General features: G+C 35.8%; 1 non-coding gene across 1 annotated transcript; it reads right to left on the bottom strand.

Annotated features, from left to right (window-relative positions):
• Nucleotides 1–15,243: 15,243 nt before the first annotated feature.
• On the bottom strand, nt 15,244–15,350 carry LOC139078303 (U6 spliceosomal RNA). Its single transcript, XR_011531238.1, has one exon. It is a non-coding gene; the product is annotated as a U6 spliceosomal RNA (small nuclear RNA).
• Nucleotides 15,351–15,707: the final 357 nt, after the last annotated feature.

Below are 15,707 nucleotides of genomic sequence, written 5' to 3'. Positions count from 1 at the left end.
GAACCTTTAAAAAACTAGAATTAGCATTTTAGCTTTTAAAATATCAATAGGAGCAACATAAACATTCAGAAAGGATTGACTATCTTTAGGTAGGACCTAGATCGACACCAGAAATAATATTCCTGCCTGTTGAAAAATTTTTTGTAGAAGCATAGAATTTTTACAGTAACTAATAATAATGACAGTAGCACTTTCATATGCTGTCACTGTGCTAAGCACTTTATCTGAATAAAGTCATTTAATAAAAGCAGTCACAACAGGAGAGTATACTGTTTTTAATCTGCAACGTATAGATGAGGAAACTGAAACATCCAGAGGAATGATCCTAACTAATAAGGAATAAAATAGAGCCCATAGAGGTGACAGGCCTCAGTAGCAATAGAACAGAGTAAATGTTTAGGATCTTAAGTTTTTTAAAGGGCCTTCCTCTAAGGTGAAGTCTAAATGTTTTAAGCTTGGCCCCGGCCTTACCCAAATTCAATCAGCCAATCTGTTTATGTTAAAGGACCCAGAGCTGAGAATAATTCCTGAGAGTTTGGAGGCTGGCTAGATGCCAGGGTTTTCTCTTTTCTTTTTTTCCTTTCTGTAATGAACATAAAGTGGTTATTGGGGTGTGGTGATAAGAAAAATGATTGCTGAATTTTCTACAATCTACCCTCATTACCACTAACACCTCTTCTGTCCCACCAATGGATTTTCTAGACTTTGGCAAAGTCATCTGTTACCTATGTAGCAGGCTATAGATCATCACATAATTGCAGTTTCTCTAAAGTTATATGAATTATCTTTGACTTTCTAGAACAATGTCAATGATAAAGATATGACTTTAGCCAGCACATTGGATAATTAGGGTTAACACTTGGGTTGACCTACGTTCCTCACAGATCTTTCTGTGACTTGAACTTCTCACAGATCTATCTTTATCTGGGCTGCTGCACTGCCATCTTGCTCTGTAAAGCTCTAAATTCTCTTTGAAGATGCTGAGACATCTGCTTGAGATGGATGCTGGATAATAAGATGTAAACATCCCTGACATAACTTTAGTGCCCCTTTGTGCCACTATCCATCAATTGGTTGGGTTATACTTCTGTCGAAGGCTATAAAAAGAAAGAGCAGACAGCTAAATTCTCCTCTCCTTGCTCATCCACTAATGCTTAAAGAGATAATAAAATGGACATTTATTCTCAACTGTAGCACAATTGAAATGCTATGATGTTTTTGGTGACTTCTGAAGGGTAATAGAAAGTGAGTACCACCTGTTTATGATGTGTCATCAGGTGGCACTTCTATGATGGCAGTTAGATAAATTATACTTAAGATGTCACATCCTTCATGTGGTGATGGGTTGTTCTCTGGGAGAGCAGTTGATGCCTAATCACATAAAATAAACAGACCATGGCTCATACAATTCATTTGTTTCATCTGTCTTCACAGTTAATGAATGGTAGGCCAGTCTGTTTGGTGCAGGGGTTAGTGCATGTTATGAAGAAGGCCAAATGAAAGGATTCGTTGCATTGCCGGTAGGCCAATTGTGTTAGGAGGGAAGCCATTTCTGACTCTTCCCCTTTTTCTCTCTTCCAAGGGTCTTTTGATTAGGCTTTTTGTAGATTTCCTTTATTCTTTTAACTTATTTCACCTCCTTCTCTTTTTGAGGAATGAGAAGGGAGGTGTACCTAGCTGTAATTGGTACTTACTATGTGCCAAACACTGTGTTAGGCTATTAAGCCCATACTAATTTATTTATTCTTCACAACACTTACTGACTTATGTTATTGGTCCCATATTACTGATATGGTAACTATTGGAGCTCCTGGATCCTTAACTTTTTCAAATTTTGAATGAATAGCAAGGAATAGAGAGACATACTCAACTTTTCCCAGCATATCATGTTCTTATAACAGATATAAGTTGTACAGCCACACAGGGATGATTTTCATCCTTGTCCCATCTTGGGAAGGTAGTGGTCCTAACTAACTGAACTCAAATAGGAAAAATAAATCTTATCGAGAATAATGAACATAACTGGTAAGTGATATAGCAGAGCCAGCAGAGGTGACCACACTTTTTCTTTTTAACTTTTTAAGTTGCTCCCTGTGGGTATTTAGCACTCAGTTCTCTGTTTAAGGGAAATTCTTACGCAGGAAAGTTCAGATGGTCTTACAAAACTCTAGGTACAGGAAGAGGTCACTTGAACTGGATGATCAATCATTGATAACAGCAATGTATGGGATGCTTTCTTCACACAGCAATGAGAGTGTCAGACAGTAAAGCTCTTCCACAGAGGAAATTGCTGGGGTTCTCAATGATGGCAGATTATTCTAGGACAATAACTTGGCTCTTATGCATGTCCCTGGTGGGGCCACAGATGGCCTTCACTCGGGCAGATTCTGTTTGGTTCATTGATGCTCTCTACTGCTTCACATTCCACTCCAACATGTCCACCAAACCCTCTCCATTTTCCTGCAACAGGGCAATCGTAATGCTTTCCTGGGAGTTGTTCCTCATCTCTCTTTGTCTGCTCAATCAACCCATTGCTGAATAATACAGTTTTTCCTTTGGGATGTTGCCTTTTGATACATAAAACAAAAGCAACCACAAAACAAAAGCACAGGAAAAACAATAGCAAAATTTCCTCTAAGTCAGTCTTGGCTTTCACAATTTCAGTCTCTGAATTGGGCCTTGGAGTTTACTTTGAAAATCTAATGCTGAATATTGATTCTTTCTCTTTTTGTGTCTCTTACAGCAACAATTATCTATGAACCTTTGATTCTCAAGGGAGATACAATAGGAAAGAGCAGCAGACAAGAAAGTTTTTTAAATGGCTTATTAACATATTTTAAAATAATATTTTTATATACCATTCATGAAGACTGAGGCAAAGTTTACCTCTTTCTAAGCTTCTTCTCATATCTATCATCAATTTAAACCACATATCTCTGCATAATGATACTATATTCTCCAAAATTTTTGCATCATTGGCTCAGTGTCTTAGTTTTTCTATATTCTTCTTTCTTTTCAACCCTAAATCTTATGTTCTAACTTGAGTGTTAATATCTGGAAGACTAGGGCCAGAGTCACCTACAGTGCTCAATGGAACATAAACTCTACTTACTGATCTTTAAAAGCTATTCATCAACTTCTTGCTAGAATTGAAAGACAATGAGATTCTAGATGATGTCTACTGTGCCAAATAACTAAAAAAAAATTATTAGGTACGAACCATGTGCCAGAGTGAGCCACTTGGGTACAATGGTAACCAGGCCTGGAGCTCACACCTTGAACTTTATACTTTGGTATAAGGTATTTCTGAAATGACATGGGTGGTCCCTTTATAAATTTGAAAGTTGGTTTACAGTGATGCACTTATTTGTATATTACATTAGAGCAAAAATGTGAAAAGAAATTGTCAAATGCTATCATTTACTTCAAAGTGTAGAAAGGCTTTTTTACTATTCAGGGTAAAGTGCTAATTGTAAAGAACTTACATAACTGGGCCAAAGCAATGTCATGATGAATTAGAACCATAAACAAGTTTCCTTATTTCCCAATTCCATACAAAAGCTGTAATATCCAGGCACTTGGGGGCTTGAACTTACTAATGTGATGTGGATTCAATTTCTCTATAAACATTGCCAAGATTTGAATTTAAACCTCAATATTTCAGCCAGCAAGCTACATCTAGACACCAGAGAACAATCCACAGCAATTCAGAATCAGGGAAGAGTAAGTAGTTTAAATAATGAATGGGTTTTTGCCAATATAAACCAAGGGTGATTATCTCCCTTGGCCTCCTAAATATTTAACCTACCCAATTATGTTTCACTTGGTGCTGTAACCACAGAATAAACTTAGTAGAAGCCAAATGATTATGTGCAGATTGTGACTCTAAAATAATAGTACTTGTTCACTGTAAGACTTTTGGGAATACTGACTTCAGTTTGTGTTTCTTTTAAAAAACAGGAATTAGAATTTATTAGACATGACAGAATAAATTATCACGATTTTGATAATTAATTATTTTTCTCCCCCTTCTGAAAGGATGGAATTTCAGTCTTCTAAAATAATGACTTGTTTCTCCTACATTCTGGCAGAATGAACCCAGATATGTTAGCTGCTTAATCAATGTCTTCATTTATTAAACAGAAAATCAAGGATATAGTACTTAGTTTATCTTACTGTCATAGATTCTAGGATGATTAAAGGTCATGTGAAACGTCATTATAAATTAGAAGTCTTAAAAAAATAGAAAATGGCAGTACAGATAGTTCCCAATTTACAATGGTTTGACTTACAATTTTTCGACTTCAGAATGGTGCGAAAGAGATACACACTCAATAGGAAGAGTAAGTACTTTGAATTTTGAATTTGATCTTTTCTCAGGCTAGGATATGTAATATGATACTCTCTCATGATGCTGGGCCATGGCAGCAAGCCACAGCCGCTAGTCAGCCACGCGATCACAAGGATAAATAACCAATACACTTACACCCATTCCGTACCCATATTACTATTTTGTTTTTCACTTACAGGAGAGTATTAAATAAATTACATGAGATATTCAATACTTTATTATAAAATAGACTTTGTGTTAAATGATTTTGTTCAACCATAGGCTCATTTAAGTGTTCTGAGCATGTTTAAGGTAGTCTAGGGTAAGCTATGATGTTTGGTAGGTTAGATGTATTAAAAGCATTTTGACTTATGATATTCTCAAGTTATGATGGGTTTATTGAGACACAACCCCATCGTAAGTTGAGGAAGATCTGTATAATGCAGAGTAGAATTGTATCCCCTTTTGGTGTGGACATGAACTAAATAACATCAAGGTGGAGACATGCAAAAGTTAGTGTAATGAAGCTCCTAGTTTCAGGTCCAATATATAAAGAACTTGGAAGTCAATACTCTTGTCCTTAAAACCTGATTTCAAAATTTATCTTAAAGCCACTGTAATCAAGACAGCATTATATTGGCAAAAGAATAGACACATTTATCAATGGAACAAAATAGACAGCCCAAAACAGACTCACAAATAGTCAACTACTTATTGATAATGGCACAGATGCAATTTAACGGAAAAAGGATGATCTTGTCAACAATTGGACTTCCATATGCAAAACAATAAAACTCTGCAGAGACCTCATACCTTACATAAAACTTGACTGAAAATGGATCAAAGACCTGAATGTAAAATGTGAAAGTATAAAACTTCTAGAAGAAAACATAGGATAAAATATGCATGAACTTAGATTTGAAGATGAGTTGTTAGTACAATTACCAAAAATATGATCCATGAAAGAAAAAATGGTAAGTTGAACTTCAAATTTAAATTTTAAACAATTTTTTTTTAATTTAAAGAAAAACTATTTGCTTTAAAAGAAACCATTAATAGAAGCAAAATACAAGCCACAAACTGGGAGAAAGTATTGGCAAAACACATATTTGATAAAGAATTTATATCCAGAATATACAGAGAGCTCTTAATATTTAACTATAAGAAAAAAAACTACCCAATTAACAAATGAGCAAAAGATCTGAATAGACACCTCAGCAAAGAAGATATACAGATGGGCATATGGTCATAAAAAAGATGCTCAATATCATTTGTTACTATGTATACGCAAATTAAAACAACAATGAATACAATTGCAAACATATTAGAATGTTAAAATCCAAAACTTTGACAATACCCAATTGTTGGCTAGGATGCAGAGCAACCAGAATTCTCATTCGTTACTAGTGGGAGTGAAAAATGGTACACTTTGGAAGATATTTGGCTATTTCTTACAAAGACAAACAGTCTTACCATATGATTAAGCGTTTTTGCTTCTAGACATTTATTCATCTGACTAGAAAATTTATGTTCACACAAAAACCTGCGTGCAAATACTTATAGCAGCTTTGCTCATTCTTGCCAAAATATAGAAGCAACAACAATAGTCTTTAATAGTTGAATGGGTGAACAAAGTGTGGAACCGCCATGCAATGAAATATTATTCAGCGAAAAAAGGAATAAGTTTTCCATCCAGACAACAATATGGATAAATCCTAAATGTGTAATTCTAAGTGAGAGAAGCCAATCTTAAAAGGCTGGATACTGCACGATTTCATTTATATGACACACTGGAAATAGGAAAACTGTGGAGATGGGAAGCCGCTCTGTGGTTGTCAGGGATTGGGGGCTGGGGAAGGGTTGAACTGAGGAACCAGAAATGAATTTTATGGTTGTGAAATTATTTTGGGTGTTGTAGTGGTGGATATATGACACTATGAATTTGTCAAAACACACAGAATCCTACAGTATGAAGAGTGAGCCTTAAGGTATGCTAATTAAGAAAAAAAAGTTAAGAGATTGAGAGACCCCAAGAGGGAATGCAGACTGTGATAAAAAAAAAAAAATCTGTGTTACAAATGTATGATATTACCTCACTGAAGGGAGTTAGGGTAAAAGGTGCTGATCTCAGCAACTTTCGAAATAAGTGGAAACTGTAAGATAAAAGACAAAAAGAACTGAACATAAGTGCTATACTCTGTTCATGAACTCTGCCATGGGGGCAGAGGTAAACAGCTCTGAAATCACCCTACACGGATTCTGGGATTTCGCGGATAAACAAATGGATGGTGGATAATAAGCATTAGGTTTCTCCCTGTTGGAGTGGGAGGTTACAGAGGAGCAAGAAGTAAAGGCTAGAATAAACCATGTGGTAATGGATTAGAATGGGAGACATAAGTATGAATATACAGATAGCTTTATATACATATGTATATATATACACACACACACAGATGGTTACATATGGAAATATTTATAGACATATTTGTGTACACGAGTTGTTCTGCACTCATATATTTCCCTAGTTTTGTTCAGAGACTTTGAAAGCAATGACACACTAGTTGCAACAAATGCACCCTTCAGCCATATCTTGGTTTCTAATACCATCCCCCAATAAAAGAAATCAAAGCTCTTTGGAGAAATGGCTGATTCTAGGGCTGGGGCAAAGAATACACGAAATAAGCCTGGAGTATCTTGTAGTGCAAGAAGTGAGGACGTGCTCAAAAACACAAAGTGATAGAGTTCCATCAAAGAAGCACAGGAGCCAGCCAAGATGGACAAATCTGGAAGAGTTTAAGCAATGACATAAATAACAGTATTAGATTATAACCGAAAATATAAAATATCTGAGTCCATCTTGATATAAATAAACAATTGCATAAATAAATAAATGGGAGAGAATAGACAAATCTCTCATACAGAAAAACTCCAAAAAATTTACACAGATCCTTCCCACTCAAGGAGGTGGCATATTACTCCCCACTCCTGAAGCATGGATTGCTCGTAGTGACTTACTTCTAATGAGTACAGTATGGTAGGAAGGAAAAAATAAGTAATTAACAGTAGAGAAACCTGACAAACACTACCTCAGCTAGGTGAACAAGGTTAACATCATATGAGTAATGATTCACGTTGATAGTATGTATTCTTGATATAATGTAATGCAAGCTACACTTTACCTGCGCTCTTCCTCCCGAAACCATGTAACCCCTGTTTAACCATGAGAAAAACATCAGACACACCAAGTTGAGGGACATTCATCAAAATATCTGAGTAATATTCCTCAAGACTGCCAAGGTCATAAAAAGCAATGAAGATCTGAGACATTGTCACAGTCTAGAGAAGCCAAAGGAGATATGACAACTACATGTAATGTCGTATCTTGGATGGGATCCTGGAACAGAAGAAGGATATTAGGTAAAAACTAATGAAATCTCAATGAATTATGGGCTACAGATAATAATAATGCACGAATACTGGTTTGTTGTGACAAATGCACCATAGCAACATTAACAATAGAGAAAACTGAGTTCAGATATTTGGGAACTCTGTAATATTCTTGCAACTTTTCTGTAAATGCCAAACTATTCTAAAATAAAAATTAATCAATGACTTAAAAAAAGGTTAATGTGATGAGACATAAATTAACAAGTCAGTCAACCAGTACCACTAGCTTCATATCCATGCTAATTCTTGAGTAGGTTAAGAACCCATCGTTACAAAACACAGACTCTAGGTGGAGCCCTGGCCTCGTGTGGGAGAAACACTGACCTGTGAAGCACAGTCCTCCCTCAATGCTTTATCCTTGCCTTTAGCAGCCTCAGAATTTCATCTCACTGACTGTAAATCTCTCCCTCTGTATCACCAATGTTTACAGATCATGAAAAACAGAAAGACATGGTTCCGTACCATAATTGCTTGACCTCTTTTCCAGCCCACTGCTGTTATTTTGTGAAGCCAGAGGGCTCGCTATCCTCCAAGAGGCTGGCAGCACTAAATGCCACAAACCTCTCGCCTGTGTTTCCCTTTGTCATCACTCTAATATAAGCTCTACAAAATTACTGCCTAGAAAAGCCTAAACATATTTAATCATTTTCCATTTTTGTCAGTGTTCTCTTCGAAGGAAAGATTCTGCGGCAGAAATGTTGAGGCTGATACCAACTTTCGTAAATTTACATACTTTCATAAAATGACACTTGTTTAGAGTGTGAAAGAACTGTCACGTGTAAAAAGTATATTCAACTGCGAAATTCTACAAAGAATTTTGTTAAACATAGTCTAAAGGAAGAAATTCTTCTTATCTTGCCTGTCATAAAAATTTGCAGAGTTGCTACTAGTTAGAAACATAAAGTTTGCTATGAGAAACCACAGAAGAGATTTTGTGTTTACTCTTGTGTTAGAATTTCAGTAAATTGTGGTTTATGTGAAAAGTCCCTAAATGGACTTTCTAAGAATTATTCATAGATAAACACTTTGCTTTCCTCTATGAGGATTTGGTGACATCAAACCGAAAAGAGCCCCAGAGGTGAATAAAAAGATGGCAAACACTCTTCAAGCAGGATCATGGCCTGGCCATGGGTCAGACAAGTCTGCAACCATCTGCCATTTTCTTGGTGTATTTCACAGAAAAATCTTTTACTTATATTACTGATGGGGACCCTAGGACATTTGGGAATAGTGATACACTAACTCTATGATATGGCTTGGTTCAAATTTGCCCCATCTTTTTATTTCTCAATGATCAAGATTCACAGCAACTAGGAAATATCAAAAAGCCACCCATGTAGTTCTTTAAAAAATGTCTTACATTTGAATAGTACACAATAGATTTCAAATCAGTTCTGTGTACATAGCTTGATTCGTTATTACAAAATTACCCAGTGAAGTAATTCAAGTTAAATGAGGGGGTGGCAGGCTGGCCTTGTGGCCTAGTGGTTAAGTTCAGTGTGCTCCTCTTCAGCAGCCTGGGTTGGGTTCTCAGGCGCAGACCTATACCATTTGTCAGTGGCCATGCTATGGTGGTGACCCACATACAAAATAGAGGAATATTGGCACAGATATTAGCTCAGGGTGAATTTTCCTCAAGCAAAAAAAAAGAGGAAGATTGGCAGCAGATGATAGCTCAGGGCTAATTTTCCTCGAATAAACAAAAATGTTAAATGGGACCCTTAACCTTATCTTCTGTTGAGAAAAAAGTTTCCCCAGCACTCTATCAGGCACAATCATTCTTACCTAATCTCTACAGTGATAAAAATTGATGCCGTTAAGGAACGCTGAAGCAACTGGCAACACAACTGGGTTAGTTATCAACTTACCAGACAGCAAAGAGTGTTTCAGACAATGTCAATGTATTTTATTTTCCTTAACTTCTTTAAAAATGGATACTCAATGCATGATGAAAATCTAATATTTGAATAAGCACAAAATCCTAACTCCCCTGTCCCTACCTCCCTCCCCAAACAAAATAGCTAAGACAGTGCTTATTGCGTTATTGAAAACATCTTTTGATAAAAGCTTTAAGAATTGCTAACAATGAACAATCCTTGGAAGAAGAATCCATGAAGACTGTCCTAGTGAAGTTATTCGGTATATTTCTCAGCTCGGTAAATTTGTTTTGGGGGTATAAAGTTTCATGACCAAAGAAATAGCTTTAATACCTTATTGGCAAAAGCCTAGTGACTAAATCACCAGTGTATATGCTTGGTTTACTTTTGTTTTCAGCATTGAAACTTCAAGAGATGTAGTCACTGACTTGCTTCCCTGGACCTCAGTGCTCGAACAGGACATAAATACAGAGTGGCATGAAAGCACCAGCAATGAAGCCAGGGGAACTTGTTTTGAACGTTCCCGTGTCATTTCACACTGCCTTAAAGAAGTGCAGCAGAAGCCTGTAGCCTCTTACAAATTGTGGACTCCATGTCTCTACAACTCTCCAACGGCCAAAGTTTCAAAATACAGCCAACATCATTCCCATACTTATTACCTAACAATTGAATAATAATCCCACTTCACAATTTAGTTCTATTGTCATTTTTACATCCAAAATGTGTATCTGATTAACTAAAACTCTTGTTTTTAAGCCTCAAAATTTTAAGTAGCACTTAAAATTGCTTATATCCTGAAGATTTGTTTCTAATTCTTAATTTAACATAGATTAACTATGTGACATTGGCCAAGTTACTTACCGACTTAGAAGCTCACTTTACATATGAAAATATACTGTCATCATATAGTTTTGTTTCGTGAAAAGCAATGCTACACCTGCAGCAAGGTTAAGAGCAAGACCCCTGCATAGCATCCCTTCATTATTCTGATTCCCTATCACACTCCCCATATCAGCTTTTATTTATTTTATTTAGGTCATAATAGATCACAACATTGTGAAATTTCAGTTGTACATTATTGTTTGTCATTCACCATATAAGTGCACCCCTTAACCCCTTGTGTTTTCCCCCAAACCTCATTCCCTGTGGTAACCACTGATCTCTCCTCTTCGTCTGTGTGTTTGTTTATCTTCCGTATATGAGTGAAATCATGTGGTGTTTGTCTTTCTCCATCTGGCTTATTTCACTTAACATAATACCCACAAGGTCCATCCATGTTGTTGTGAATGGGATAATTTTGTCTTGTTTTTATGGCTGAGTAGTATTGCATCCTCTATATATACCCCATTTTCTTTATCCAGTCATCAGTCAATGGACACTTGAGTTGCTTCCATATCTAGGCTATTGTGAATAGTGCTGCAATGAACATAGGGGTGCATATGTCTCTTTGAATTGTTGATTTCAGTTTCTTTGGATCAATACCCAGTAGTCAGATAGCTGGATCCTATGGTATTTCTATTTTTAATTTTTGAGAAATCTCTGTACTGTTTTGCACAGTGGCTGCACCAGTGTGCATTCCCACCAGCAGTGTATGAGGGATCACTTTTCTCCACAACCTGTCCAACCTTTGTTACTTTTTGTCTTGGTGATTATAGCCATTTTAACAGGGGTAAGGTGATATCTAAGTGTACTTTTGATTTGCACTTCCCAGATGATTAGTGATGGTGAACATCTTATCATATGTCTGTTTGCCATCTGTATATCTTATTTGGAGAAATACCTGTCCAAATTCTGCCCATTTTTTGATTGGGTTGTTTGTCTTTTGTTGTTGAGTTATGTGTGTTCTTTATATATTATGGAGATTAACCCCTTGTCAGCTATATGATTTGCAAATATTTTCCCCTAATTGGTGGTTGTCATTTTGCTTTGATCCTGGTTTCCCTTGCCTTGTAGAAGATCTTTAGTCTGATGAAGTCCCATTTGTTTATTTTTTCTTTTGTTTCCCTTGTCTGAGGAGACACCATATTTGAAAAGATCCTTTTAATACTGACGTCAAAGAGTGTATTACTTATATTTTCTTCTAGAAGTTTTATGGTTTCAGGTCTTACCTTTAAGTCTTTGATCCATTTTGAGTTAATTTTTGTGTATGGCAAAAGAGATTGGTCTACTTTCATTTTTTGCATGTGGCTGTCCAGTTTTCCCAACACCATTTATTTAAGAGACTTTCCTTTCTCCTTTGTATGTTCTTAGCACCTTTGTCGGAGATTAGCTGTGTTGTTTTATTTCTGGGCCTTCAATTCTGTTCCGTCGATTTATGTGCCTGTTTTTGTATGAGTACCATGATGTTTTGGTTACCATAGCTTTGTAGTATATTTTGAAGTCAGGGACTGTGATGCCTCCAGCTTTCTTCCTTTTTCTCAGGATTGCTTTTAGCTATTTTGGGTCTTTGGTGGTCCCATATGAATTTTAGGATTCTTTGCTCTATGTCAATGAAGAAAGTCATTGGGATTCTGATTGGGATTGCATTGAATCTGTAGCTTGCTTTTGGTAGTATGGACATTTCAACTATGTTTAGTTTTCCAATCCATATGTGTGGAATATCTTTCCACTTCTTTATGTCATCTTTCTTTCAGTAATGTCTTATAGTTTTCATTGTACAGGTCTTTCGCCTCCTTGGTTAAATTTATTCCTAGATATTTTATTCTTTTTGTTGTGATTGTAAATGTGATTGTATTCTTGAGTTCTCTTTCTTTTAGTTTATTATTAAAGTATAGAAATGCAACTGATTTTTGTAAGTGTTTTTGTACCCTGCAACTTTACTGTAGTTGTTGATTATTTCTAATAGTCTTCTGATTGATTCTTTAGGGTTCTCTCTATATAAAATCATGTCATCTGCAAACAGCAAGTGTTTCACTTCATTTCCTATTTGGATTCCTTTTATTTCTTTTTCTTGCCTAATTGCTCTGGCCAAAACCTCCAGTACTATGTTGAGTAAGAGTGGTGAGAGTGGGCACCCTTATCTTGTTCCTGTTCTCAGAGGGATGAATTCGTTTTTCCCCCATTGAGTATGATATTGGCTGTGGATTTGTCATATATGGGCTTTATTATGTTGAAGTACTTTCTTTCTATCCCCATTTTATTAAGAGTTTTTATCATAAGTGGATCTTGGATCTTTTCAAATGCTTTCTCTGTATTTGAGATTATCATGTGGTTTTTATTCCTCATTTTGTTAATGTGGTGTATTACATTGATTGATTTGTGATGTTGAACCATCCCTGTGTCCCTACTATAAATCTCACTTGATCATGGTGTGATCTTTTTGATGTATTGCTGTATTAAGTTTGCCAATATTTTGTTGAGGATTTTTGTGTCTATGTTCATCAGTGATATTGGCCTGTAATTTTCCTTTTTTGTGTTGTCCTTGTCTGGTTTTGGTATCAGGGTGATGTTGGCCTCATAGAATGTGTAAGGAAGTGTTCCATCTTCCCCAATTTTTGGAATAGTTTGAGAAGTATAGGTAATAAACCTTTGAATCTTTAGTAGAATGCTCCAGAGAAGCCGGCTGATCTTGGACTTTTATTTTCTGGGAGGTTTCTGATTACTGTTTCAATCTCTTTACTTGTGATTGGTATATTCAGATTTTCTATTTCTTCTTGATTCAAATTTGGGAGATTGTAAGAGTCTAAGAATTTATCTATTTCTTCTAGATGGTCCAATTTGTTGGCATATAATTTTTCATAGTACTCTCTTACAAATCTTTTGTATTTCTGTGGTGTCCATTGTAATTTCTCCTCTTTCATTTCGGATTTTATTTATTTGAGCTTTCTCTCTTTTTTTCTTAGTGAGTCTGGCTAAGGGTTTGTCAATTTTGCTTGTCTGCTCAAAGAACCAGCTCTTTGTTTCATTGATATTTTTGACCATCTTTTTTATTTCAATTTCATTTATTTCCACTCTGATTTTTATTATTTCTCTCCTTCTGCTGAGTTGGGCTTTTTTGTTCTTCTGTTTCTAATTCTGTTAGATGTAGTTTGAGATTGCTTATCTGAGATTTTTCTTGTTTGTTCAGGTGAGCCTGTATTGTGATGAATTTCCCTCTTAGGACTATTTTTGCTGTATCCCATATGAGTTGGTATGGTATGTTTTCACTTCCATTTGTCTCCAGATATTTTTTGATTTCTCCTTTAATTTCTTCAATGACCTATTTGTTGTTCAGTAGCATGCTGTTTAGTCTCCACAGTTTTCTCCCTTTCTCAACTTTTTTCTTATAGTTGGTTTCTAGTTTCGTAGCATTGTCGTGAGAAAAGTTACTTGATATTATGTCAACTTTCTTAAATTTATTGAGGCTTGCCTTATTTCCCAGCATACGATCTATCCTTGAGAATGTTCCTTGCAAACTTGAGAAGTATGTGTCTTCTGCTGTTTTTGGATTGAGTGTTCTGTATATATCTAAGTCCATCTGATCTAGTTTTTTCATTTAATTACACTGTTTCCTTGTTGGCTTTCTGTCTAGATGATCTATCCATCGATGTGTGTAGAGTGTTGAAGTCCCCTACTATGATTGTGTTGTTATTAACATCTCCTTTTAGGTTTGCTAATAGTTGCTTTATGTACTTGGATGCTCTTGTGTTGGGTGCATAGATGTTTATAAGTGCTATGTCTTCTTGGTGGAGTGACTCTTTTATCATTACATACTGCCCCTCTTTTTCTCTCTCTACCTATTTTATCTCTTTACCTGTTTTGTCTGATATAAGTATTGTGACACCTGCTTTCTTTTGTTTGTCATTATCTTGGAGTGTCATCTTCCATCCCTTCACTCTGAGCCTGCGTTTGTCATTGGAGCTGAGATGTGTTTCCTGGAGGCAGTGTATTGTGTGGTCTTGTTTTGTAATCCATCTGTCACTCTGTCTTTTGATTGGAGACTTCAGTCTATTTATATTTAGAGTGATTATTGATATATGAAGACTTAATGGTTCATTTTCTCCCTTCATTTTACCCCTCATTTTCAAGTTTTTCTGCATTTCCTTTGTTTCTCGTCCCAGGTATTTCAGACTACCAATTCAGTTTGGTAGTTTTCTATGCTGGTTTTCTTAGTTTTCTCCTTATTTATTATTTGTGTTTAATTATTTGTTTAGTTGTTACCCTGAGGTTTGTATGGAAGATTTTGTAGATGAGACAGTCCACTTTCTGCTAACCTCTTATTTCCTTAGACTTAGGTAATTCCATCCATTTCCTCTTCCCCTTTTAAGTTGTTTTTGTCACATCTTATTCCATCCTGTGTTGTGAGTTTGTGGTTAAAATGACAAGATTATATTTATTTTTGGTGTTTTCCTTCCTTTTATTTTAATGTTATAATTTTGTGTTTGCTAACCTGTTCTGTTGGATAACTACAATTTTCTGATTTTGTCTATCTATTTATCTTCCTACTCAGGACTTTGTAACACTTTTCTTCTTTTTTCAGGTATGAAGCTCTTCTTGATAATTTCTTTTAGGGGGGTCTTGTGGTGAACTCCCCTAGCTTTTGTTTATCTGGAAAAGTTTTCATTTCTATGTTATATCTGAAGGATTTTTTGCTGGATAGGATATTCTTGGAAAAATATGGAATGCTGCATGAATTTTCTTGTCATCCTTGTGCAAGGGCCATGTTAATCTTCTCTGTATCCTTCCAAGTTTAGTATATGTGCTGCTGAAGCGAGCACCCCATATCTACTGTTTGAGAACTTTTTCCATTCATGTTCAGGTTTCATGTCCATAATCTCATTCACCACATGCTAGTTTGGTACATGATGTATCTTGTCTTCCCTGCCTCCTATTTCAGAGAAGGGATTAATGTCACCCACAAATGTCCATGCATAATCTCATCTCTAATCAGTCCATTTTCCCTAAACCACTAAGTTCTAAAATGAGATCTATTGAATTCAAGTTCTGTGAGGTATAACTTGGGTGAAAACTGGTGTATAATGTTTTTTGCTTTTTTAAAAACTATGGGATTTCTCAGACTCTTTAATATTCTATACTACATTTTCAGTCAGAAAGAGAGTACATAGGAGAAATTT

This window comes from Equus przewalskii, chromosome 1 (assembly GCF_037783145.1).
Source record: "Equus przewalskii isolate Varuska chromosome 1, EquPr2, whole genome shotgun sequence".
NCBI lineage: Eukaryota > Metazoa > Chordata > Mammalia > Perissodactyla > Equidae > Equus > Equus przewalskii.
The sequence above is the reverse complement of the archived record's forward strand: the minus strand, read 5'-3'. Positions and strand labels throughout refer to the sequence as shown.